General features: G+C 42.3%; 2 pseudogenes; both read right to left on the bottom strand.

Annotated features, from left to right (window-relative positions):
• Positions 1-613: 613 nt before the first annotated feature.
• On the bottom strand, positions 614-12,632 carry LOC119732680 (annotated as a pseudogene).
• Positions 12,633-14,884: 2,252 nt separating this feature from the next.
• On the bottom strand, positions 14,885-26,815 carry LOC119732278 (annotated as a pseudogene).
• Between the last annotated feature and the right edge of the window lie 871 nt (positions 26,816-27,686).

Here is a 27,686-nt window from a genome sequence, read left to right as displayed (position 1 = left end):
AAACATGGCACGGCGGTGTTTGTGTGGTGACGTTTCATCAGGCTCCGCGATTAAACTATGAGATATACGCGCTATCTGACACGCGCCATCCAAAGTTCAAACAACAAAAATAATACAGTTTGATACTTGTAGGAATGCATGTGTGTTGGCAAGCATGGACATTGGCTAGTCATGGTGTGTATATATGTTAGAATTGAAAACTGGGTTGCAAACTTGGATTAAGCCGTGCTTGTTTGAATTCTTCTCTCAATAAAACTGAAAATTCCAACATTGCTATTTTATTTCACTTCCAACCAGGCAAAAAAAAACCTGCACAACTGTCCTAAATCGTTTTTTTTCTCGAATGTATAGTTGAAATGCGCCCCCTGTTGGCGAATACCAAAAACAGGGTCTGAACGTCACTACTTTATGACAGGCTGAATCGGAAAAACCAGTACGAATCCATGACTTCGTCAGGAAAACTAACAAACCTTGTCAAAAGTTAAATATCTGTTTCACTGTTCATATCAGAGACATTAAAATTGTATCGATGTGTACAAGTATCATACTGAAGTACTCTTCCTTAAATTATTGTCTTTTTATTGCTTCAATTATTATCTAAAAAAAACCCGATGCGTCGTTTAAAAAAATGTATATTAATGCCATGATCTATTGTGCCTCTCGCATGAAGTGAGTAGTCTACTAGGAATGATTCACAGTTAAAACAACAACAAAACTGTTTCGAAAGTATTAGTTAAACAACAATCAGATTATTTTTCTTTTCGTTCTTTACATATGATGATAAGCATGTATATAACAGTCAACGAGTGAAGACTGTTATGTGGGGGTGACTCCGAACGATTGATAGCTCCGATTATAGAAGCCACCAGTAATTTTGACATTCGTCTTGACCAAATTCAATTGGCCTTTACTATTAAAATGCAATTTTTAAATACAATTTATTGATTTCGGTCAGCTGCAATTCACCTAAGCGACTTTGCATATTTCTCCGTTATGAACATTTCATCTAAATATTTATCCAGACTATGTACACAAGTTAAAAACCTTACTATATCAAGTACCAATTCACCTTCCAAAAAAGACTCCAAATATGAGAGCAAAAATATATATTTTTACGCCGGTGAGGCGTTTCAAAATAGATTCCACTGCATCTGCACTTCGGTTCTTTGATCAGTTGGAAAGTTATTATTCCACCAAATTATACACAAATATTTAATATAATTTAAATACACCCAAAAAAAATTCAAATTCACCGAAATTGTTATAAATTTTTTACCGAAATTGTTTCAAATTCACCAATTTTTTTTGAAGTTTTACCAAATTATGTTTACTTCTTTTCTGACAAGCATGTTGAACTTCAGGCCTAACCTTTTCATTATTGGCCTTAAATCTCCGCCTATGCAAACGTCGGGTTATATGTTCCCCTAACATCTCCCTTCCCCACTTCCCCGTCGTAGGATTGCTTCACATTTTTGTCCTTGGACTTCGAAAACTTAAACGCCGCTATCCCTACAACGATCAGCACAAGCACTGCGGCGACGCTGCCGATGACAATCAGTGCAATCTGCCAGCTCAGCCCCTCGGGTTGGTGTGGCGTAGTGCCAGCAGGTTGCGGTGGCCGGGTTGCCGGGGTGGCGTGGTAGCAGGCGGTGGCTTGGTGGTTGGCGGCTGGGGTACGTACTCCCTGAGCACGGCCTGTGCCGCGTTAGAAAACCCAGACGGGTTCCCGGCGTCGTCGAAGGCGCGCAGGACGAACGTGTACGAGACCACGCTGGCTCCCTTAGGTACGGGTACCAGGACCAGTAACTCTTCCCGACTGCCGAACTCCTGAGGCGCCGAGGGATCCCCTTCGAGCACGTGACTGGAGTTGAGGATCAGATGCGACTCCGGAGTCGGGTCGCTCTGCCAGGCCAGAACGGACTCGGCACGGATCACTTCGTAACGGGAGGCTGCGAAAGAACACGTTTTTATCATTTGCATTTCTCCGAAGTCCGATAATTTGACCAGGGTTTGGGTAATTCAACTATTCTAGGATGAACAAGGTTTTTGGCTTGTGTGCATCCGTACATCGCGTAACAAAATAGAAAGAGATAACGCCTAATGTTTTTCTAATAACGCTGTAAACACTGACCGGTGATCAAGCGCTGAAATGTGAGGTTATCAGAGCCATGAGGACCAGAATGAACCTTTTTGCAAACGGTAAAGAATTAACAGCCCTTCCCAACTTGTCATTCTTTAATCAGCGTCGAAATCGTGGTAGTGTCGGCGAAGCAGGCCATCTTGAGCAGTGATACCTTAGCCACAGGTGTACGCAATCTCGTCCACGTAACGACCCCCGTAGTTTGAAATGTTCGGTCCTTAAGAATTACAAAGCAAATATTTCAGACAAAGATGGGATATATATACCTGCTCCGTTGTCAAGATCATCTCCAGGAGCTGTCCAAACCAACGCCACAGTCTTATCCTGGAATGAGGTTTCCTTGACTCTGAGATCAAGAACGTCTCCCGAGGGAAACAGGTCAGCACCTGGAGCGAAGCCCGGAGGTACGGCGTCTACACGGCTTGAGCCGCCGATGTACCACGACTGAACGCCGGGGCAGGCGTTCCTGTCGGCTCCGCTGGTGGGGCACCGGGAAGAGGGATCCTAATACCACCTGTGAAGGAGAAATAAGAAAGAGTGAAACAAATCAAGAAGTGTCCAAGCCAGATGAACTCTTTAGCGAATGAGCTGTCACTTACCAATCTCCGGTAGGTCATAGATCTTGTCGAGGGGCACAATCGGACGGGCTTTTGAGTAAGGATTGGACTCCAAAATGATGGCTCTCCGCCGTTGTTGTTCACGTCTATCCGTATCCCGTAGTACCCGATGCCGGTAAATTCAGTGAAGGATCTCGAGTACACGCCGTCATTCTTGGTGATATCCGCACCTGTTGAAAATACACATAGATTTCATTTACTAACACAACCACAAGAGCTACGAATCTATACTACATGTAGAGCCCTACCGGTAGGAATTTGGTACCGTTCAATTCCCTCAATGTTTGATGACGATTATTAAAAAGCATAGTTTCATAAGTAAAGTCTGTCACGAGCTAACTTGGTCCATCAGGTAGGTGTTTATCTCCGGTTTGCAGTAGCATGAAACGACTGATCATATTTCTACTTTCCCTGGATGGGATGCTATATAGTACATCGCAGGTTCTCCCCAGGTATATGCCGGTACATATTTCCACTCCTGTGGAGAGAGCCAAGTTTGGATGAAGTGGCTTGCCCAAGGACGCAACATAATTGCTAGCGGCTGGATTCGACTCGGACCTTCTGATCATGAGTCACAAACCCTAACCACTAGGCCATACTCCCCCAAGTTTTATAAGTATCAACTTGATATAGCGTCTGAATGTGTTGGACTGGGACACAGTGTGTTCATAGCATCTCCACAAATTTGACCCTGAGAAGAAACTTAATTTAGGAAAAGATCACAAATACCTGCACCATTATCGAGTAGCTCAAGTCTGATTGGTTCAAAGCTGCCTGGTCTTTCGATGGTTGCCGTGACATTGGCGTTGATCATGGGTTTGAAGCCCTGACGAACCTCGGCATACGCCACCAACGGCTCGCCTTGTTCAAAGGCAGTGATGGAGCCGCTCAGCTCTGACGTCACGATGATGGGGTCTACGTCATCACTTGCTGGGTAGGACGAGACAGCAATGGCGACCTCTTGTTCATGCCTGCTGAGTACTGTGTAATCCCAGAGTCCCTCCTGTTGATGACGTCATTGTCATACAAACCAACATTAGATAATGCCATAACCTCGCTTTCAATACATACCTGGTTGCAACAATTGATGGAATAGGAATCGAACCCACAGTCATAGAAGGTGGTTTCCCACCATGCTTGCAATTTCTGAAATTTGTCTTCTGGAACGCGTGGGTGGAGTATAGGGCAAACAGCGCCATCTATAGTCCCTAAGCGGAGACGGCAATCGCCTTGAATTGAACTTTGACCCTCACCTCGGCCTGTCCTTCGATCTTCACTATGATTGTCTTGAAGTTCGGTTCCTCGCCGAAGCCGTCGTAGGAGGAGTCAATAATCGTCCCATTCGGCCGCTGGAGGGTCACCTCAATTGCTAAAAAAAACAAAACAAATATCCATTGATACAATTACTAATAGAATCCAGTTTAAAGGTAAAAATTAACTCAAAGGTGTTGTAGAATTTCTATTTTGTTAACAACAATTTTCAGACAGGACCGTTGCTGATTTGAAATAAACCACCGTACGTCGTCTGTATTTTGGAAAGGTATTGGCGCCCTCTTGGTCTGTTTTTCCTAGTCAGTTCGGAGAATGAATGCTCAAAGGTTTCAACATTCCAAACTTACATGGGTTGTCTTTTTCCGTCCAAGAAAAGCTGAACTCGGTCTTCCTGCCCACAGTGCTGTCCATGAACACTCCACCTGTTCGTGTCTCGTCTGCCTCCAGAGACCACGACGTGCCCAACAGCTTCACGTACGGTCATGCACAAGCAATATGAAAGAACAGTCATTTCTTAAATTAATATTTTTAGAAGCCTTTATATTTATACATTGGTCAGGTCATCCTGAATAAAGCCAATGTTCTAATTATTTGATCAGTTAGAATTACAGCCATACTCACATAGGTACATTTAACTAATCACATTCGATCTACATGTATTTTGCGGAATCGTCTATTTTGCTGGTACTAAGTGGTGGGGCTGACACTGGTTTTGTCGTTCATTCCCTTCATGATTCTTCGTGTATTTCAGAAGTGTAACGAATAAAGAAGTAATACATTTACAAACTCGTGCTTGCCTACCTGTACACGTTTATTGGAATCTATGACATCACCGCGCTCCATGGTTGCTGCGAATGCCTCGTAGAGTGTGTTGGATCCAGGCTCGTTCGAGTAGAAGAATGTTTTACCGCCTTCGAAGGTCGAGCGAAATGATTATTATACAATCGACAGTACACGAACTCAAAGAATTATCCTACCTTAATTTTTCATCACAAAACTGTAAATCCTCAACCCTTATCAGTACAAAAAGTATACAAAGAAGAGAAAGTTGACCGACTATCGTCAGATACTTTGTCTGTCTTCTCTCATCTCATCTCATTTCAGATCCTCGGCTAATTTAAGCCAACAAAAGTTACTAGCTTAAGTAAAATTTACGATTCAAAATATCATGCCACTGGTTGTGATAACACTTCTGAGCTACTTACCCGTAGCTTTGGAAATATCAGGAAGCAGAACAGATGCCTGTTGGCCAAATGCCAGCGTGTCAACGATGACACCCGAGGCTATGACGTCACCCATGACGTCAGCAACGAAGGGCCTATGCGTTTCTTCCCCATCACTGACCAGTAAGATGATACCTTCTTCATGGTCAGATAAAACCTGGAGGACAGAAAAGTGAGGAACAACTTCAATCGAGAAGTGCACGATTGCATGGAGATTTCAAAGCTTACTTACAAACTCTGCAACTTAGGTTTAAGTTCTTAAACTGGAGGCTTTGGTTCGTTCAGCCTACCTCGATGGCCTTCAAAAGCCCTTTGCCTATGGCGGTCCATCCCTCAGCTTTCGGAGGCAGTGCTGCCGTCAGATCAAGGCGAGCTTCGGTTCCGTTCACTTCCACTAGGGTTTGCAGAATATTGGCATTGGAGTTAAACTCTATGATCCCCACAAAGCTCCCGTCCAACACGATGGACGACAGGTAGTTGTAAGCGGAGCTAGTCATCTTCGTAAACTTATTGTGACTCTGAATAGAAGATTTAAAAAAAAAAAGAAACGATTTACTAGAACTCTAACATGAAAGTTCGATATGTGACTGTACTGCACCACTGCACTGTCGCTTTCTTTTGATAGTATTATAAAAAAGGTCCCCAATTCATACAATGGCTTGGCACTGAGAACTTTGGTTTCAATTCCAATTTAAAATTCGTCTGTTTGAATAGGCAAAACTGTCTCATGTACATGCATTTAGGAATCTAGCATAAAACACTATACATCTTCAATCAGACAGTTTCCAGAGTCTGGCGAAAGTGGTATGTCGTTAATGATGAAAGCTTACGTCCATGCTGCCCGAGGTATCCAATAGCAGAACGACTCGGATATCCTTGTGCTGAACCACGGTAAATGTCGGCACCAAATCTTCCTCGCTGATATTACGCGGTGGATTGCTTCCCCCTGCAAAATATTAATTAAGATGAAAATAAAAGTCTCCTTAAATAGCGGTTATGATAAATACAGGGCGCCTTCAAGAGATCACGACATCCAATTGTTTTGCACGGCATCATGGGAAAGTCATCATCCGCTAGTTGAAAAAAAGAAGATATATTGCAAGAGGTGACGAGGACTGGCATAATTTCTTACGCACGAAATTGGTATCATTTCTGTCAATACGTTTTGTTTACGAGGCTTCTTGATTATAAAGGCCGTGTCCAGATTTAACCTGGCTACGGCTTGTAATTACATACAAGTCTATGGTAGCGGCTGCAGCCACTTCCATAGTCACGTGTGTAATTTCAAACCATAGCCAATAGTTCGGACGCGGCATATGTATGTGATGATTGGCCGATGGTATAGACAATTATCATGTTGCAGCCATTTGATTTTTTTCCCATTCAAATCAATGTAACCAAAGAGAGGCTGGAGGGAAAAATAGTCTAGTTCCTTTTGCACAAAAACATTATCATTCAGTTCTGTTCTTGAGATACAGGGAACATGACTAAAATGGTGGAAGCATGATATAAGTCTATTATGCAGGCCAGGATGGCGACTCTCACGACGAAAAACGAAGTGGCCTGTTCCAGGCGTTTGGTGGCGCCCTGTTGGCCTGTATTGTGAATCTTTCCGGTCCCTCTTATCAATATACTTTTGCCCACCGTTAACTTAGGTATTCTTCGGCGAGTTCCAACAATATACCACGTGACCCACCTGCAAAATCGTCGTGATCCAGTATGACCTCCCAGTTGCTCTTGCTATTGCACAGCCGGTTGTGCTTGTTGGGCGCGTGTGGATTATGTTGCTTGTCCCGCTCCTCGGTGTCATTACAGAAATTGATTATCTGGTGGTGGAGATTGTTGATTTGGATTAAATCTAAAGTTGATATCGGTTTGTTTATTCTATACCTTTTCGTTAGGTTTCCCAATACAGGATGAGTAAAAAAAAACAAGCCCAAATGTCGGGACTATTGTTTTAGTGAAGTTTTGCATGTAGCCCTTTCAAAAGCTAGGATATGAAAGCCCAATTCATAAGCTTTTTTTAGTAAACAAGAATCATTGAAATCACTCATGTACTTTTCCAAGTAATAGAATTTTAAACAGAACCACCGTTTTAAAGTTCTTTCCACGGATCACAGAAAAGGCGTGCATTCTTTCAGCAAAACGAAAACAATTCAAACACATCCCGATGTGATTTGTTTTCAATTTGCTGAAAGAACGCACACCTTTTCTGTGATCCGAACTTGAAAAGTACATAAGTGATTTGAATGATTCTTGTACTAAAAGAAAGCTTATGATTTGGGCTTTTCCCTAGATTTGGAAAGTACTATACATGCAGATCTTCACTAAAACAATGGTCCCGAAATTTTGGGTTTCAGGTTTTTTTTACTCACCCTGTAGTTCGGCAGATAGGTAATGGGATTAATGTTCATTTGATGATAAAAGCATGCCGGGAAATTGGCACACAGTCAGAGTATGTCATGAGAAAGACATCTGGCTATAGGGCCATAGCAGATTTGTCCTTTGAAAAAAATATAGGTAGAATAACAAGCTATGCCAGCCATTTTTGAAAATTGCTTGTTATTTTACCTATATTTTGTTCAAAGGACACATCTGCGATGGCCGGCCCTATAGCCAAATATCTTCCTTAAGACATACTCTTACTGTGCACCGTGCCAAATTTCATCATCAAAGTGAACAACCCCAACCAAATAATTCCCTATCTGTCCCACTACTTTGAAAGACAATGTATCCTCCCCGGAAAATACAGTGTTCGCACCTCATGCACAGTGAGTATCGGGGTCCATACCCACAAGCTAAGCTTCTTATGGATTCCGCATCTCTATTAATTGTATTTATTATCTGCCTATCACCTTGTACTCATGTAAATTATGAGATGAAATAAAGTCGAGTTCAAGTTCAAGATGTTGCAGTCAAACTAACGGGTTCGAGAGGCGCGCTGTGTACGCGTAGAACGGTTGTATATCGGCAGCCATAATTATTTAAAAGACTGGGGTGAACTGGTCCGAAAGCGAAAATAGGAAAATACGGCGTATGGGCACACGTTGTCCGGTCTGTGTATGGAAATGAGGGTGTTAACACCGCATTGATGTTGCAGTAAAGTCAAAGGTTGGAAACTCACAGGATCGAGTGACGTGCGGAACATGATGGAGGAAGTGACGTCACTCTGCCCCGACAGCACGAAGAAAATGCAGCCATCCTCGTACCCAACATTCGGACTGCCGGCACAGTCACGGTAGGAAAAGCTCTCGGGAAGGAAGATCAGCGGCCGGCCGACGTAGTCGTAGGAACATCTAGAGAAGACAGGGAACTAGGATGTCTAACCAGATACCCATGGTTGAATATTTTGAATGTTCCAATTCAAATTTATGTTGCTATTTAAATTGTAACCATACCACTTAAATAGTTTTGCTGTACGTGGAAATGTGTCAATAAGCAGATTCGGGTAGTAAAAATGTTCATAAAACCTACTGGTTTTCTCAACTTACGTCACTCCTTCGTATTGTTGTGTCACTTGCGAAAAGTAGTATTCTTGGTAATAATCGGGATCTCCCACAGCATCCGGGTACTCGTCGAATAACCCCCAACGAAGATGACCCCACTCATGCACGAGAATGCGCCCTGATATTTTAAAAACCATAAAAAATCGAGATGATAACTCGTTTCCAAAGTCGGGGTACCTTTTCTTTAATTTTCCAGAATGACATAATGGGGGGGGGGGGGGGAACTGAAGGAAAACAGGGTTGTGTTAGTTGATTTTGATAATGGAAAAGAGGCGCTTGCAAAAAGTCAAAAATATTACAGCAGAAGATGTGTTATTTCTGGTAATGAAAAACAATTGTTCCACAAAATCAGCTCGGATTAAGATCGGACACCTGATGAGGCAACGTAATAAACAAAAACAAAACATAAATATCACAAAGGATGTTCAGTGTTATTGGTGGGACGAAACCCCAGAAATGACATTCCAGGGGCAATCAACACAGTCCTGAAGGAAGTAAAGCATACGCCACCTGTCGGCTGAGGTGTGGTCGACTCCACCCGTCGGCCTGGGTGTGGTCGACTCCATTGTCAGAGATATGGAAGATAAGGAAAGTACCACGCACAAATGCAAACATTCAAGTGGTTTTAATAGTGACTAACCAAGGGGTCCGTAGAAAGTCTCCGTATTCGTATCAGTCAGGAAGGCGTCCATAAAGTGGATGTGAACGCCCTGCCGACCGCAACCCTCGTACTGCTTGGTGTACTGCAGCGGGGCCCAGCGCGGATTGGGCGGGGCCACGATGACGTCGGCACTGTCAAAGGTCAATCCGCCCGGGAGCTCGTACTCGGGACTGCTGGCCCATGTCTTGGGTATGAGGATGGTGACATTTCGGAAGTAGGCCCGTTTCTGCGTGGCTTGGTAGAGGTACTTCGAGGCCTCTGTGAACATGTACTGTTTGCCAACAAATTAAAAAAGTGTCCTTGAAAAAAAGCCTAAATCATAAAATACTGGTCGGTCAAATTAAGTAAAAGTTGGCGAGTATATTCATGGTTTCCATGACTCAAATTAAATTGACTAAGTAATCCATTATAGACCCGAGACTAAATAAATACAATTCTTGTTTTAAGAGGGGCGTAACTGCACGATTAGGCTTTGGGGCAGGCTCCTACTGGAACTTACTGCTTTAATGACGACACTTTATACTGCGACAATTAAAAAAAAAAAAAAAAAAAAACAGGGATATTATTCCCCCCTTCAGAATTCAGAAAACTACAATCAGCAATGAAGAATTGAATTTTGTACAACTTTCCCCTAGCTAAATTTACAAAGGTGAATTAAATTTGCGACTCGGGAAACTAACCTTGATTCGGTCAATCAGTGCCTGGTCTTCGCTCACTCTATTGTGAATTGCCACAGTGATGCCGGAGTAACCATTGTCCACGAATTCAATGAATGAAGGTCGTGTCAACGAGTCTGCGCACTGGCTCACGGAGAGTACGATCAGTACCATGGTAACCCACTTGAATCCTGTTGCCATGGTGCCTGATTAAAAAAAACAGGCAAACAAACATTCAGCATGAAAACACAGTTTAGCCATTATTGCATTTAATACCTGTTACAGGTTTCAAACGCCCATGTATAACATTTACCTTTTCACACCAGTGAACATAAAAAAAACCAATTGTTTTCAAAGTCAGGTATAGGTTGACCTATACCAGCTTTTATGGAGCGACTTTCATCAGCTTTTTGCAAGAGGGTGAAATTTAAACACCATACGAAAACAACAGTCACTTCAAAAACCCACCACTTTTGACTTGGCGTCCGCTCCGTGTCGATACAGCGCTGGAGACGGTATCGAAACTTCTGGAGGAATGCAGGATCACCCCTGATGTCATTGCACACATCCTCGATCGTTTGGCGCTACACACACGATCGAGGAGTCGTTTTGCGCAAGACACGATCGAGGAGGTGTGCAATGACATCAGGGGTGATCCTGCATTCATTCAGAAGCCTTTCGGCCGCAACCCGCGCCTTCCACCACCGTCTCCAGCGCTGTATCGACATTCTGAAATTGAGTGGTTTTTTTTTTCGTTGTGCGTTTAAATCTCACTTTCAAAGCTGATGAAACTTGTTCAATACAATTTGTCATGCCTTGTGTACATGATCTGAAATGTTGGTTCAATTCCATTAGTAAACAACAGAGTTATTTAGTATTAAATGTATGACATGTTCTTTTTTACTTTAGTAGTAGGCCTACCTCCTTCTAAATTCAAGGTACAAAAATCGTGTAAATGCCTGTCTCCGAATTCATATTAAAATCAAACTTTGTCTGGGTGTCGCTTAAATATTTAAGCTGTTAACATACTCATGTAAGTGCTGCAATTACAGATGTTAGAGGCCCTCCTTGTTAATTGTTTTCATCGTATGTGGCCTGTACATCACCACTATGTTCTTTTCAACTAGTACACGTATATACTTTTTTAACAGGAAAAAGTATATACCAGTGCCATAATCATATAGACACCTTCAATAATGCGTCGTACAAACACACGCCTGAGGCATACCGTTTTGCTACGACAATCTGCAGGAATTTGGCAATCCTTTATAATCACAAAATTTGCATATTGTTTATTAGACTTCTTCGTGGTCAATGACCCAAGATGCTTTTATTCGGGAAAGTTCATCTCGGGCAGGATACAGTTCATTAAACATAAACACGTTTATACGGTTACATCTGGCCCTTTCGTGTGCACCAGTCCGTGTTCACCGTACCACTGCACAGTTAGCTACACGGTATACATATACTCCATGGGCCAGCCAAATAATTTGTACCGTCGAAGTAAATAAAAGAAATTTTGAAGATGCTCATTTAAACAGCTGAAAACCACTCTAACGACTTCTCCGTATCTAATTACTTCTCAGTCGCATTAAAATACAAACCAGAAAGACACAGAACAATAATGACCAGAATGTGTCGCAAAAGTCAACACAGAATAAGTGAGAGTTCAGCCACTGGTCCATGCATGGACTGATCGTCTGTGAAAATATCACTCGCTCTCTCGTGCATGCTCTATAACATGGCGTGCAGTGTAGGCGCTTGTACATAATACTCCTACACAATAAAGCTACTTCGAGTCCGCAACGCTTATTGAATTACATAGTTTAAAAGTGATTTTTCATTTTGGAGGAGTAATTCAGGCCTGAAGCCCACTGGGTGACGGTGGTTTTTTGGGGAAAATGCAACCTGACGCCAATTTTTCTTCATATCAGTGGTCAGTTATTGCAAGAATGATGATAAAACATGAATCTGGGACTGAGAAACATTTCCAATTTTGTTAAGAAATACTTACGGAAATGTCTTGACTCTCCATAGACTTAGTACACAACCGTTGAAGTGGCGTCAGGTTGCAACATTGTTTCTGGGCTTTTTAAACTAAAAACTGGGAATAATATTTTTTTCCGCATGCTCAGCTTATGAGTATGAAAACTCTATCGTTGTGATATCCTAGATGCATTGAACAATGACAATCGCTAACCAATTATGTGTATTCCTTACCCGTAAAAGTGCCCGGAATTGTTGGTCAAATACACCTCTCGATCTGTTGTGACGGTCAGCGTTTGCGGAGTCGATTCCTGCAAGTACGGGGTTGGGTACGTGCACAGCGGTGTGCAAAAGGCGCGGGCCGCCGGCCTCAATGCCAGCAATAATACTATACACAATCAAACTAATAAATGCTTGCCATTGATCCCCTTGACACCTGAACTCCTGGGAGGCGTTCCTTTTTGTATAAGCACAGCCAGGCGAGAATGGCATTTAAAACCGTGATAAAGGACCCAGCAGTTCTGAAACCCCGTCGTGAAACCTGAAATTCATGCGCTTTCATTTTTTTTTTTTTTTTTTTAGATACATGGACCTTATTCACGAGAGGAAGCCATTTTGGTCGTGTTCCCTGAATGAACGAGGAAGCCATTTTGGTCGTGTTCCCTGTATAAATTGTGAACTGTTGAATGGGATAGTCCCAGACTATTTAGGCCTCACTTTCAATCTGTTTTTTAAATGTGGCTGATAACATTAGGCATGGTTAATCACAAATTTTAAATCATTCATCAGAGTAAACTGGTATTAATTTGTAATTAACTTTATATCATTGCTTTCTTTCTCTTCGCAAGTTCCAAAAATGAAGAGTTTACCTCGCTTTCAATTTAATATGGCCGACTCGTGAATAAGGCCAATTGCATAGGCCTCATCCTCAAATGACAAATGAATAGTTGGGTGAACATCAAACACAAATCTGTCCTTAATAGTAATTAACCTCAATGAGTTTGGATGACGTCAATATATTTAGTGCTTTCTACTGACTTCCTAACTCGGTATTGTTGTATTTGGTCATTTAAATGGAAGAAACATGAGAAGATTTAAACGGTTTGTTAAAAACACAAATTGCTTATCATAGAAAAATGTTGGCATCGACGGGTTTGCCAAGATACGATTTAACGTGAGGCCGATATTGCTTGCGCTTGGTTCCTAGTATTTTTTTTTTGAAATATCAATAGGGCATATGCAAGCACGATGAATGATATCCGATAATTATCTCGTGTGCATTTTGCTGCATAAAAACACTACGCCTCGAACAATAGAAGCTGGACAATCGGCATTACAATTGTTCTAAGACAGCATTGTTGTGCATTGGACAACAGAAAAAGAAAGCGCCATATCAGTAAATTAATAAGTACAGTCTCTCTTTTTTGTTTACACCTACAGAATGATAATCATGTATATCACAGTCAGCTATAACGGGGGAGACTCAGAACGATTGATAACTCCAATTAGTAACCACCAGTAGTTTGCATATTCGTCTTGACCAAATTCAATTGGCCTTACTATAAAATGCAAGTCTAAAATACACATTATTGATTTAGGCCAGCTACAATTCACCTAAAAATATCTCCAAATTTCTCAATTCACCTAAAAATGTATCCACGTCTCTCTGTTCTTTCCATAGAGCTATATCAAATTACTAGAGCGCCAACTTCGTGTACAAAGTAATGCCTGCTGGGCGCATCCATGTTTGTGCACAAACATATGGAGACCTAGAAATTTTGTACGGCTATTTGCATATCTGCGTTTGTATTCCATACCGGTGCGTTATCGAAGCCAAAACGCCCAAAACCGAAACGCACGATTAGCAAATGAGCTTGTCATTTTGCTCTACGCAAATAGCGCAACGCGTGCGCGTATTCGCTGCAGATGCCTTAATTGCCGTCACATTTTTTTTTTAACCGTCAATGACGCGCTTAAGTTGTTTGCGTATATTCTACTTGCGCGTTGCATGTAGAGTACACTTTTAAATTCAATCCATCTGATTTCATTATGTTCTACAAACACGCACATGAATTCAAAATGTCTGCGCCCGTGACGGCTTTAAAGCGTCTCCGCGCGCAGAATGACGAGTTAGCGCTCTAGTAATTTAATATAGCTCTTTACTATACCTCATACATATTCATGATCGAGAGCCGAACGTTCACTGGTCAATTCACCATCGCGTGCCAGATGTTATTCTTGCTGTTTACCAAACGCGCGCGCGAGGATTCACGCACATAGTAAATACGCATGCGTAGTAGACTGTCGCATGGGTTACCCGTGCGACAGTCTACCACGCATGCACTTTACAGAGCAATCGAGGAACTGTCGCACGGGTGCAGTACGCACGCGCGAACATCGCACAGGAGAGATGCATGGTTGCACGGTTCGCGTAAATGTCGATTTCCAGAGCTCAATGATGCCGTACTGGAGAAAATGTATAGACCGTGTAAAGATGTCTCTTGTACAAAAGAAAGTTGTACACATTGCAAACAACTGTATTTACAACTGTAGTAACTGTATTATATTGCAAACGAACCGAACTAGTAATTTAAGTTGAATCTTTTGATGAGCTGTACAAGTTTCCCCAAATTTTGTTTTAGGTGCATAATAACAAAACAAAATTCGGCAACTGAATATGTATGAGGTATAGTAAAACAAATATAACATGGTTTATTTCGGGTTGACAGTCGATATTAGCTCCCCTCGGTATTGGAAGTTGACAAACTAGTTCCCTCGGCTTCGCCTCGGGAACTAGTTTGTCAACTTCCAATACCTCGGGGAGCGAATATCGACTGTCCACCCTCAAACCATGTTATATTTGTATAATGGTTCTTTCGTTTAAATTCCCACCCAGACTATAGGCCTACACAAGTTAAACTAACTCACAATATCAAGTAACAATTCACCTTTAAAAAAGACTCTAACGTATGAGTGGAAACAATTCTTACTAAAGGAGTTATACAAATTAAGTAAGGCGTTTCAAAACTCACTTCATCGTCTGCAATTGTCTAAATGAAATCTCTGATACGATGGAAACATTATTACACCAAATGATACACTTACACACAAACCATGTTTTAGATGCACCTAATTAAAATATTTGAAACACAGAAAAGGTTTCACATTCACCAGAAATGTTTCAAATACACCAGAAATATTTCAAATACACAATTTTTTTTAATACACCAAAAATAATTCATATAAGTCCTACACCGGATTGGTTTCACTCTAACTATTACCATAAAACGAAAACTGATCAGTTAAAAAAGAAAGAAAAATTGTTTGTTGTTGTTTAATATGGATAAAATTGTAAAATCAAATGGAAGTATTTAATCGATGATTTTGATAATCGATGGGTTATAATGGGTTTTATCAGACAATCATGTTGTACTTAACCTTTTAACTATTGGCCTTAAATCTCTGCCACTGCATAAGTTGGGTTATATTCTCCTTCAATATCTCTCTTCTCCTCGTCCCCAGCGTCTGAATGCGCCACTTTTTTGTCTTTGAGGTTTGGGAACTTAAACGCCGCTACTCCTCCCCCGATCAGCAAGAGAACAACGGCGACGCTACCGATGACAATCAGAGCAATCTGCCAGCCCAACAGACCCTCGGGTTGAGCTGGCTTGGTGACAGGGGGTTGCGGGGGCTTGGTGGCAGGGGGTGGCCTGGTGGCAGGGGGTAGGGGTGGCGGGGTGGCAGGGGTTGGATTGGTTGTTGGGGGTTGGGGGACGTACTCCCTGAGCACGGCCTGTGCCGCGTTAGAAAACCCAGACGGGTTTCCGGCGTCGTCGAAGGCGCGCAGGACGAATGCGTACGAAACCAGGCTGGTTCCCTCGGGCACGGGTACCAGGACCAGCAACTCTTCCCGACTGCCGAACTCCTGAGGTGCCGAGAGGTTCCCTTCGAGCACGTGACTGGAGTTGAGGATCAGATGCGACTCCGGATCCGGGTCGCTCTGCCAGGCCAGAACGGACTCGGCACGGATCACTTCGTAACGGGAGGCTGCGAAAGAACACTTTTTTGTCATTTGCATTTCTCAGAAGTCCGATAATTTAAGCACTGCAGGGTCTGTTTTATGGCTATGCTCATCAAAGCAAAGAATCTCCGCTAACTGTAAATACGAAGTCTGCGTAAGGCTTCGGGTAATTCTCTAGTAAATAAGGAATTGTGGCTTTTGCGCATGCTTACATGCCCTTACTAAAGAGATAATGCCGAATTGCTGTAGGCGCTGGAAACACAGACTGTTGATCAAGCGCTGAAATCTGCGGTTATCAGAACCACGGAGTTTGGACCAGAATGAAACGTATTACAAACGCCCAATATTTTGTCATTTTTCAGTCAGCTTCTAAATCTTGTTAGTGTCTGCTAAACAGGCCATCATGACAGCGATACCTATAGCCTCATATTATGCATGTAGCAATCTAGCACTTCTTAACCAGCGACCCCACGGTTTGAAATGTTCGGCGCTCAAGAATTTTAAAACGAATCTTGAGACAAAGACGGGACATACCTGCTCCGTTGTCAAGATCATCTCCAGGTGCTGTCCAAACCAATCTCACAGTCTTATCCTGGAACGAGGTGTTTGTGACTCTGAGATCAAGAACGTCTCCTGGAGGGAACAAATCATCACCCGGCGAGAAGCCCGGAGGTGTATCAGGTACACGGCTTGAGCCGCCCGATGTACCACGACTGAACGCCGGGGCGGGCGTTCCTGTTGGCTCTGCTGGTGGGGCACCGGGAGGTGGGATCTTAATACCACCTGTGGAGAAGGAGAAATAAAAAAAGAGTGAAAATAAATCAGAAAGTCTTCAAGCCAGATGAACATTTAGCGAATGAGCTGTCACTTACCAATCTCCGGTAGGTCATAGATCTTGTCGAGGGGCACGATCGGACGGGCTTTCGAGTAAGGATTGGACTCCAAAATGATGGCCTCTCCGCCGTTGTTGTTCACGTCTATCCGTATCCCGTAGTACCCGTTGTCGGCGGAAAATTCAGTGAAGTATCTCGAGTACACCCCGTCATTCTTGGTGATATCCGCACCTGTTGGAAATATAGCTTTCATTTATTAACACAACCACCACAAGATTTCGAATCTATACATATAGCCTGTACTTGTAATTGACCGATGACCTAAAGACGTAATGGCTTTGTTTACATATACGATTTCCTATGGGAGCGAAGTCGGGACGCCCGACGAAGTAGGGACCCGTCTACCCCATAGGAGGAAAACGCACATGTTAGTAAAGCGTGACATCATTAGGTCTCTGGCCTATTTGGTCCCGTTGATTCAGTCAATGTATGAGTACTTTTGTTTTTTTAATGAGTGTAGTTTCATAAGTAGCAACTTGGTAAAAAAATGTATAATGTTTGATTGGGACACAGATGTATTTTTATAGAATCGCCATGAATTGGGCTGAGGAAACACTTAATTGTTAGGAAAGGATTACAGATACCTGCACCATTATCAAGTAGCTGAAGTCTGATTGGATCAACATTTGTGCCTGGTCGGTCGATGATTGCCGTGACATTGGCGTAGATCATGGGTCTGAAGCCCTGACGAACCTCGGCGTACGCCACCAACGGCTCGCCAAAGGCTGTGATAGAGCCGCTCAGCTCTGACGTCACGATGATGGGGTCTACGTCATCGCTTGCTGGGTAGGACGAGACAGCAATGGCGACCTGTTGTTCATGCCTGCTGATTACTGTGAATTCCCAGAGTCCCTCCTGTTCATGACGTCATTGTCAAACAAACAAACATCAATATTGTCATAGGCTCGGTAGGGTCGAAACAAAGGGTGGAATGAGAATCGAACCCACGACCTTAATTCTGAACCCTGTACGCTCAATCATTATAAGCTTAACCAATCTCTTAATATGTAAACATTATTTTGTAAAATTTCATCCATGTCAGCAATGCCCAAATTTCGGCTGGGTTTTCATTGAGGCCCAAAGAGGTTAAACTTTCTATTATAAGGTGCGCGCATGTGATGTGTCCGTCCCGGGACTCCGTACCAACATTCGCTGGTACCCATCATCTTTTCCAAGATCGAAGCTGTCAAGTGATACATTTTGTTTAAAGGTGATGGAATTCGTGTTCACGTGCACACGTTACGGGATTAGTTTCCCAAAATGCTCAGCGTTTCCTTCGCAAACTTCTGAGATTGATCATCTCGTGCACGCACATGGAGGAGGCTAAACAGCGCCATCTATAGTCCCAAAGCGGAGACGGCAATCACATTGAATTGAACTTTAACCCTCACCTCGGCCTGTCCTTCGATCTTCACTATGATTGTCTTGAAGTTCGGTTCCTCGCCAAAGCCGTCGTAGGAGGAGTCAATAATCGTCCCATTCGGCCGCTGGAGGGTTACCTCAATCGCTGAAAGGAAGAAAAACCCAAACATCCATTGGAGAACGGAATCATAATAAGAAACGACGGTCTCCTGTGTGCGCTAACATGATGCTTTAACGAATTATTTCTGATAAGTACATTTTTTGTATGTCGCTGCTTGTGCTGTGAATAATCACGGAAAGCACTAATGGAAGTGAGCATTGGCTCTTCTTTGAAGTAGGTTTCGATTTGTAAAAACGTACAGTGTTTTGCATTTTTTCCGCTCCGACGCGACCCATCGGGAGACTTAAGTGCCATGTTTTGAATCCGAAGTGGGATACAATAAAACAAACTATGCAGATTCGATCATAATCGTCAACAAAATATCGCAAATAAAATATGTTTTGATTTCAAAATGTAAGTACAAGCACTCTCAGAATGTAGTTTAAAGGTCAATATACTGAGCTAAAAGTTGCAGTAGAGTCTCTATTTTGTTAACATTTTTCAGACAGGACCAGGGGCGGATCTACCTTGCGAGAAACGAGTGGGGGTGATACAAGGGTGGGGATAAGTATTGAAGTATACGATTCTTCTGCATTCTAAATCAATTTGATAATTAATGTATGAACATAAAGCATTCCATTTATTATTATTGGTCCAATTTTACTGTTTCATAACTTTAGTCAGCTCCCTCTTGGTCTGTTTTCCTACCAGTTTTGAAAAATACTTACATGGGTTGCCTGCTTCTGTCCAAGAAAAGCTGAACTCGGTCTTCCTGCCCACAGTGCTGTCCATGAACACTCCACCTGTTCGTGTCTCGTCTGCCTCCAGAGACCACGACGTGCCCAACAGCTTTACGTACGGTCATCAAGAAAGGTAGAAACGCAATAAAAAAAATCAATCCGAAAATAGATATTAATATTTATTAATAAGAAGCCTTTATTATGTTACCCTGAAGAGAGCTAATGTTTTATTTATTGGTCAATTAGAATTTACAATTTATACACTCATATATACCGCGGGTACAACTAATCACATTCGATCCGTTTTACGGAATCTTCAATTGCTGATAAGGTTGACAGTGTTGTGTCCATTCCCATCTGATGATTAAAGAAACGTAAAGAATAGAAAATCAATAAATTTAACAATTTGTGCTTGCTTAATACCTGTAAAAGTTTATCAGCATCTCTGACGTCACCGCGCTCCATGGTAGCTGCGAATGCCTCGTACAATGTGTTGGATCCAGGCTCGTTCGAGTAGAAGAACGTTTTACCACCTTAATGTATAGTAGGGCGACATGATTATTATACAGCCGACAGTACGAAACTCAAAGAATTGCCCTACTTTACAATTGTTCAAGAAAACTCTAATTCCTCAACCCTTTAAAGAAAAGATGATTGCTCACAACCGTCAATTCTTCGTCTGTCTTCTCTTATCTCATTTCAGATCTTCGGCTAATTTAGCCAAACAATTGATTAGCTTAAAATTTACGATGTAGTTCTAAGCTGTAGTTAAAGCTCGTCCAATCAAGTAATCAATACTTTCTTCGTCTTCACTTTACAAAAAATTGTGAACAACTGGGCAGGGAGCGGTACTGACAGCCCATAATAATAAGCAGTATTTACGCACCCGTTGCTTTGGAAATATTAGGAAGCAGAGCAGATGCATCTTGGGTAAAGGCCAGCGTGTCAACGATGACACCAGAGGCTATGACGTCATCCATGACGTCAGCAACCCAAGGCTCTTCCCTTTCTCTCCCATCACTAATCAACATGATGATGCCTCCTTTGGTACCATCTTCATGGTTCGAAAAAACCTGGAGGACAGAAAAAAAGGATGGTTGAATATGACTCCCTGCATGAAACTATAGATGGCGCTGTTTAGCACATCTTACCCATCTATCTATCTTAGCGAGGACTATCGTTAACCAAATCGTTAACCAAGCTAAACTTAACTTGAACGCAGGATGGTTGGATAACGTTGGTCGACTCCTTTGGAACAAGAGCGTAGCGCACACAGCGGCGTAGCTAGAGAGGGGAGGGGGGTGCATGCCCCCAATAAAAAAAATCGTCGCCCCCACTGCAGTCGCCGTCCCTCCCACCCACCACTGGAACTTTAGCAACCCCGAAGAAAATCACAGTCCTATGAGTTACCATGATTAGCGAGTTTAAATAAAGTGGCTTGCTCGCCTTTTATGTTAATGGTGAAAAAAAAACCTATCTACCTTTCAGCACGGATGAAATTGGGTGTCTCTCCACTATAACATCCATGCAGCCCCCCCCCCCCTCGAAAAGTTTAACTACAAAGAGATACATTGGATAATTCTTTTACAAATTGTACAAGTGAAGTTGTTACACTGGAAACTAGTTCGTTAAGCCTACCTCGACGGCCTTCAAAAGCCCTTTGCCTATGGCGGTACTTCCACCAGCATCGGGAGGCAGGGCTTGAATCAGATCCAGGCGAGTTTCCGTTCCGTTCACTTCCAGTAGATTTTGCAGAATATGGGCATTGGAGTTAAACTCCACGATCCCAACAAAGCTCCCATCCAACACGATGGACGACAAGTAGTTGTAACAAGAGCTAATCATCTTCGTAAATTTTTTGTCGGACTGAAGATTTAAAGAAGATTCGAACTCATGAACATGAATGTTCGATATGTGACTGTATACAGGGCGAGTTAAAAATGTCCCTTTGGAGTTTTTCTCTTCAGCCAATATTCGATCTGGGTATTGGCCACACTCTTTTAATACAAATTTCACAGATTTTTTATCCATGCATGCAAAAGATACAAGCCTTTATTTGTGACTACCCAAACCACTACCAGTACAATGTTCAGAATAGGCCTCTTAATTGCTGTGAACACAATGGCAAAAATGGGCCCAGGACAATAAAGGAACTAAATGGAGTGACAGAACAGGACATCAATAAAATGGAATTACGCTTATTGAACTTGAAAGTGAATTACAGTTAAGTTTCACATTTTCACTGTTCTGCTGTCACTCCGGCCGGAGTGGTATTTTATTCATTATTTAGACATTGAATGATGAAAGCTTACATTCATGCTGCCCGAGGTATCCAATAGCAGAACGACTCGGATATCCTTGTGCTGAACCAACCTGAATGTCGGCAATAAATCTTCCTCGCTGATTTCACGCGGTGGATTGCTGCCCCCTGCAAAATATTAAAAAAAAAGATGGAAATAAAAGTCTCATTGAATTAAATTGATTGAGCAGCAGCGATCAAGACAGCGCGATACGTAGGGGTTTAAGAAACTTTGTGCAGCCCATCATGGGAAAAGTCGACATTCTGCAGTAGTGAGTTGAAAACACATATTCATATTGCAAGAACGATGAGGACTAGTATTTCTTTTAGCTTTTGTTTCTGATGAGTACGTTAGGAATATTGGTCGAAAGAAATGCAGGCAGGCGACTCTCAAGACAACATATTTAAGCGGCCCATTCGAGGCGCTTGGTGGCGCTTGTTGGCCTATCGTGAATCACTCTGATCCCTCCTAGCAATAAACATTTTCCCCAGTTAACTGAAGTCTCTTTCGCGAGTTATAAACCCTTCCAACAGACACCGGGTCACAGAATGCACAATTCAGTCGTGAATTTCTATACGCTCGAGGACAATGCTTTTGTGTTTCCCTTTGTCCCTGTAATATTACACTCTCCCGTAGACTAAGTACATAACCGTATGTGTGTATGTCCTCTATCATACAAAGCCACACATAGTACATGTACATTCTGACATGAACACGTGGACAGTGGACAGGCACCGCATGCAAAACTAGGACATGAGGTTGTTCGTCCAGCGCTTGACGTATAGTACCACTGACCCACCTGCAAAATCGTTGTGATCCCGTATGACTTCCCAGTTGCTCTTGCTATTGCACAGCCGGTTGTGCTTGTTGGGCGCGTCTGAATTATGCTGCTGTCCCGTTCCTCGGTGTCATCACAGAAATTGGTTATCTAGTGGTGGAGATTATTGACGAAGAGGAACAAAAATTTAAAGAAAAAGTGCCCCAAAAACATCAGTACCACTCACCAAAATATAGATACCGTATCGTTTTAATTTTACACAACATTTTTTCCAATGTCATATGGTGCAGCATTTTTGAAAATTTCGCCGAGTTCGAGAAGTTGAGATCGTTTTGTTACAATTCTAAAATAAAACCCATCAAATCAGGTTTTCCTCAGAAAGATTCATCTTCCCTGGACTAGCGTTATATAACACTCAAGTCAGAGGTTGGAGACTCACAGGATCGAGAGGGTACGTGCCGAACATGATGGAGGAAGTGACGTCACTCTGGTCCGTCAGCACGAAGAACACGCAGCCATCCTCGTACCCAACATACGGATTGCCGGCACAGTCACGGTAGGAAAAGCTTTCGGGAAGGAAGATCAGCGGCCGGCCGTTGTAATCATAGGAACATCTAGAGGAAACAGGGAACGAGGATTTTCAACCAGATAGCCATTGTTGAATATTTTGAACATTCTAATTCAGATTTCTATTTAAATTTTTATCAGCCTCACTCTCGCGTTAAGATCGCGCAAGGCATGATGGGAACCAAACTGGCGAGGCAAGATCGGGTCCATGGAAACGAGGTTGAATTGTTACGACACCACAAAATATTTAAATTATGCTGCATGTTTGGATTGACTTTTTTTATTTTTTAATCCAATCAGCTTTCTCAGCTCGAGTAGTAGAAATGTTCATAAACTTACTGCTGTCAACATACCTAACTCCTTCGAATTGTTGTGCAAGTGGCGAATAGTAGAATTCTTGGTAATAATCGGGATCTCCTACAGCATCCGGGTACTCGTCGAATAACCCCCAGCGAAGATGACCCCACTCATGCACGAGAGTACGCCCTGAAATTTTTTCGGGGGAAAAAAAGGAAAATGGTAACTCGTTTCCAATGTCGGGGTACCTATTCGTTAAATCTTAAAGAAGGAACTTATGAAGGAAAACACGGTTGTGTTAGTTGATTTGATAATGGAAATAAAGAGCTTGAAGAAAGTCTCAAAGATAACTATAATGTTATGTTATGTTATGTTATGTTTTGTTTTATTCCACAAATAGGAACAACCCAATAACCCCGGGGAAGGGTTACAACAGTAAAATTGAACATTAAATTATTTGGCAGGTGGGTTAACCAAGAATATGCTTGAAAATTACGTCATGCTTTGCCTCTCTTTAAGTTTTGTACATTGGGAAACAAATTTAGCTACTCATATAATAGTATGTTTATCTTCTATGATTTATGATTTATAATCAAAGAAGATTTTCTTATTTCTGGTACTGCAACAAGGGTTCCGCAAAATGTATATCAGCTCTCTAGCTCAGACGCCTGGGGAAACATAGTTCTGGGGGAAAATCTGGGGGGGGGGGAGATGTTAAGCGTAATTGGTGGGGAAAAAAAATCGAGAAATGTTATTCGAGGAAGAACCAACAGAGTCCTGCATTGAATGAAAATGATACTCCAACTATCAACCTGGGTGTGATCGACCCGCTCAGAGGGATAGAAGATGAGGAAAGTAGTACCACGCACAAATGCAATTATTCACGTGGTTTATAGTGACTTACCAAGGGGTCCGTAGTAAAGCTCCGTGTTCTCATCGGTCAGAAAGGCGTCCAGGAAGTGGATGTGAACCCCCTGCCGACCGCAACCCTCGTACTGCTTGGTGTACTGCAGCGGGGCCCAGCGCGTATTGGGCGGAGCCACGATGACGTCAGCATTGTCAAAGGTCAACCCGCCCGGGAGCTTGTACTCGGGACTGCTGGCCCATGTCTTGGGTATGAGGATGGTAACATTTCGGAAGTAGGCCCGTTTCTGCGTGGCTTGGTAGAGGTACTTCGAGGCCTCTGTGAACATGTACTGTTTGCCAACAGAATAAGAAATGTCACTTTCCGTCCTAAATAAGGTTTAAGCCTGTGCTGAAGAGTAGTAAAACTATTGGAATGTAGCATATAGTGTACTCAGTTTTCAATGTCTACACCGGCACCAGAACCATCGTATTTCTCAGGTTCTATAGTAGCTGTTTTAGCAGTGGTGTGGCTGCATGGGCTCGCATGATGCAGGATACTGCCACGAGCTCATGGCCCAAGTCCGCCTAACCATGGGCGTCGCCGGGATTTTTCTAGAAGGGGGCAAAACACATTATTTCCCAAAACCCTGTACTTTCTCTAGTATATTCTCAATTTCGAGGGTGGGTGGGGGAGGGGAACATTTGCCCACCCCACCCCATTGACACCCCGACGGACGCCGATCTTGTTAAATGTGCATGAAATTAACAGGAATGTAACTTCGCACCTCCTTGAGTTCTTCTTCTTTTTCTTTTTTTCTATATTTTTCTTTTTCGGGGGGGGGGGGCTTGCCCTATCATGGCGACGCCCATGGGCCTGACTTGAATTTACTGCATAACAAAGACTAGTTTGACCACACTGATGGGATCAACTCTAAAAAAAAGTCATATTGTCCTATGCTGGAGTGCATTATCTATGAAGTGCTAAAAATTAAGTTAACTAGCCTGCACACATTTATAAAGGCAATTGGTTTTTGACTCGGGAAACTAACCTTGATTCGGTCAATCAGTGCCTGATCTTCACTCACTCTGTTGTGAATTGCCACGGTGATGCCGGAGTAACCATTGTCCACGAATTCAATGAATGAAGGTCGTGTCAACGAGTCTGCGCACTGGCTCACGGAGAATACGATCAGCACTATGGTAACCCACTTGATTCCTGCCATGGTGCCTGATAAAAAATAAAACACGCAATGACAAAAAAACACAGTTTTATTGCAAATTATCGCATATTGTTTTATGGTTTCATAAAGTCCAGGACATGTTACATTCACCTTTACCAAACACGCTCTAGAACATGGAAAATGAACGATATGTGTTCACAATCAGGAATAGACCACGTCACATTAGTTTACGAAATTTGATGTTATGCTTTGCAAGCAGGTCTCTTCTGAACTGCACGGATAGAACTTGAAATATAAGTGGTTTAAAAGTGTTCACATAAAATGGTTAATGTAACCGAACTAGTATGCAAAAGATGCATACATGTTAAATGGGTTCCTGTCTGTATGACGTCACAGGTAACATCGTCTATAGACCAACGTTTGAACTTATTGCATACTACGTAATTCGGTAACAAAGGTCGAAATTGTATAAAAGCCTGGTTCCGAATTCACATTAAAACCAAACATTTATTTTGGTTCCCTTTCAAATTTAAGCTGTCACCATGACCCCTTTATTTTCAAAGTGACAGTTGGCATAGGCCTGCTGTATTTTTATTCAATCATCAATACAATTATTGAATCACATATACTTCGGAAAGTAATGTTTAATTTTGAAGAGTAAATTTATGCCTGTAGCTAATTTTGTTGTGATAATAACAGTAATAATAATCTTTATAAAGTGCACGTATCCATCAATGTTGGTGCTCATGCAAGGCGCTACATCATTGTAACCCTGCTGATTGGGCCAAAGAAACATTCCAAATATCATCTCAGCTCCCTGGGGAGTATATACAGCTTGATGCTGCCATTTCGGCGCAAAGCAGCCAAAATAAATCACAATAACCATCTCTGCCCTCCCACAGGTGCTCACTTACTCCTGGGTGAGGAGAAGCAATGAGTGACAAAGTGCCTTACCCTGGGGTACACACCCGAACCCATCGTTGGGCCTTTTTGAAGCTAGAACTTGGACCTTTTCGTGACCTTTCACATGCTTGCGACGAAAGTCTTGCCATTTTAATCATCAAACGTCACATTGAAACTCGTTATAAGTTCCGTACAAAACACTTTAGGCCTGTCCACCCTATAATTATTAGAAGTTTTAGTTAATTCTGATAGTTATGGACATGGACAGGTTGAACGGACATTTAAACTTGAGGTGGTCGTTCGATACCCATGCCCAGACACTTCCTTTTCGTCGGGCCTGAGCTTTAAACTGATTCATGCATGCTCAGCTCACTGAGAAATTTTAGATAAATTAAAAAAAAAAAAACAATCGCTGCTCAATTATTAATATTTCCTACCCGTAAAAGTGCCCGGAATTGTCGGTCAAATATACCTCTCTGTCGTGACAGTCAGCTTGTGCGGCGAGGAATCCTACGATAACAGAGTTTGGTATACGTGCGAAATGGTGTGCGACAAAGCTGTACTGCGAAGGCCGGCGTCAATATCATCGAAGCAATACAAGTTCAGAGTAAATAGCTTGCCACCGCCTCACTTGACATTTGAACCAGGATACCTGTTCTCTTCTGAGCACAGCCAGGTGAGAATGACGTTTAAAACTTTGCAAAATGACCCAGTAAAAACAAGCCCTCATGAAATTTAAAAATACATGCCTAGCAATATTTGGGTAGGCCTAAATGCCAAATGCGTCGTCAAGTGTTGGTTTCAGTTGTGCAAACATCAAACACAAACTTGTGACCTCAATGAGTTTGGATAAGTACAGTTTAGTGCTCATTCGTGACTTTCTCACTTGATATCGTTGTAAGACTATTGTATTTTGTCATTTGAATACGAAATATAAACATGAGATGATTTAAACATTGAGTTAAACACAAAAAACTGCTTAGCATGAAAACAATGGTAAGCATCAACAGGTTTACCAAGATACCATGTGACGTGAGGTCTGTACTCCCTGTGACTGATTCCTAGTATCTTTTTTATTTTCATTTAAATTGAATAATAACCACCAATTGTTGAGTGTATCTGCTGAATGATAAGTCGCGATAAAAATGATTGATACCCTAAAATAGAAGTTGGACAATCCGCATTACGGATTGCATTGTTTGTGCATTGGTCAATAGAACTGGAAAGTGCCATTGAACCATTGTATCCCGGAAACAACTGAGCACTTATATCGTGCGGGTTGTCAATCTTTCAAACTTAGGTACAGGTACAGGTGCTTAGCAGATGGTAGTCTTTCGCCAAGGACTATATGGTTTAGCCAATGATTAGACAAGAGCTAGCGCGGCAAAGTGACTAGAGTGGAGACCAGTTCAGCGCGCACGATCGAGTGCCGAAGCCACCGTCACTCGAAACTGTGGTCTTCACTCTAGTTGCTTTGCGTTTTCGCAAGCTAAGCCACGATGGCCTTAGCGAAAGGCTAAGCAGATGGGCACGTCGGAATTTACAGGCCAAACCAAAGATAATAATAAACTTTACAATTAAATGTCGCTATCTGTTGTTGACAGCCTCTGTTGTATGGGATATCTTCACAATGGATG

Source organism: Patiria miniata, unplaced genomic scaffold (assembly GCF_015706575.1).
Source record: "Patiria miniata isolate m_02_andy unplaced genomic scaffold, ASM1570657v1 HiC_scaffold_24, whole genome shotgun sequence".
NCBI lineage: Eukaryota > Metazoa > Echinodermata > Asteroidea > Valvatida > Asterinidae > Patiria > Patiria miniata.
The sequence above is the reverse complement of the archived record's forward strand: the minus strand, read 5'-3'. Positions and strand labels throughout refer to the sequence as shown.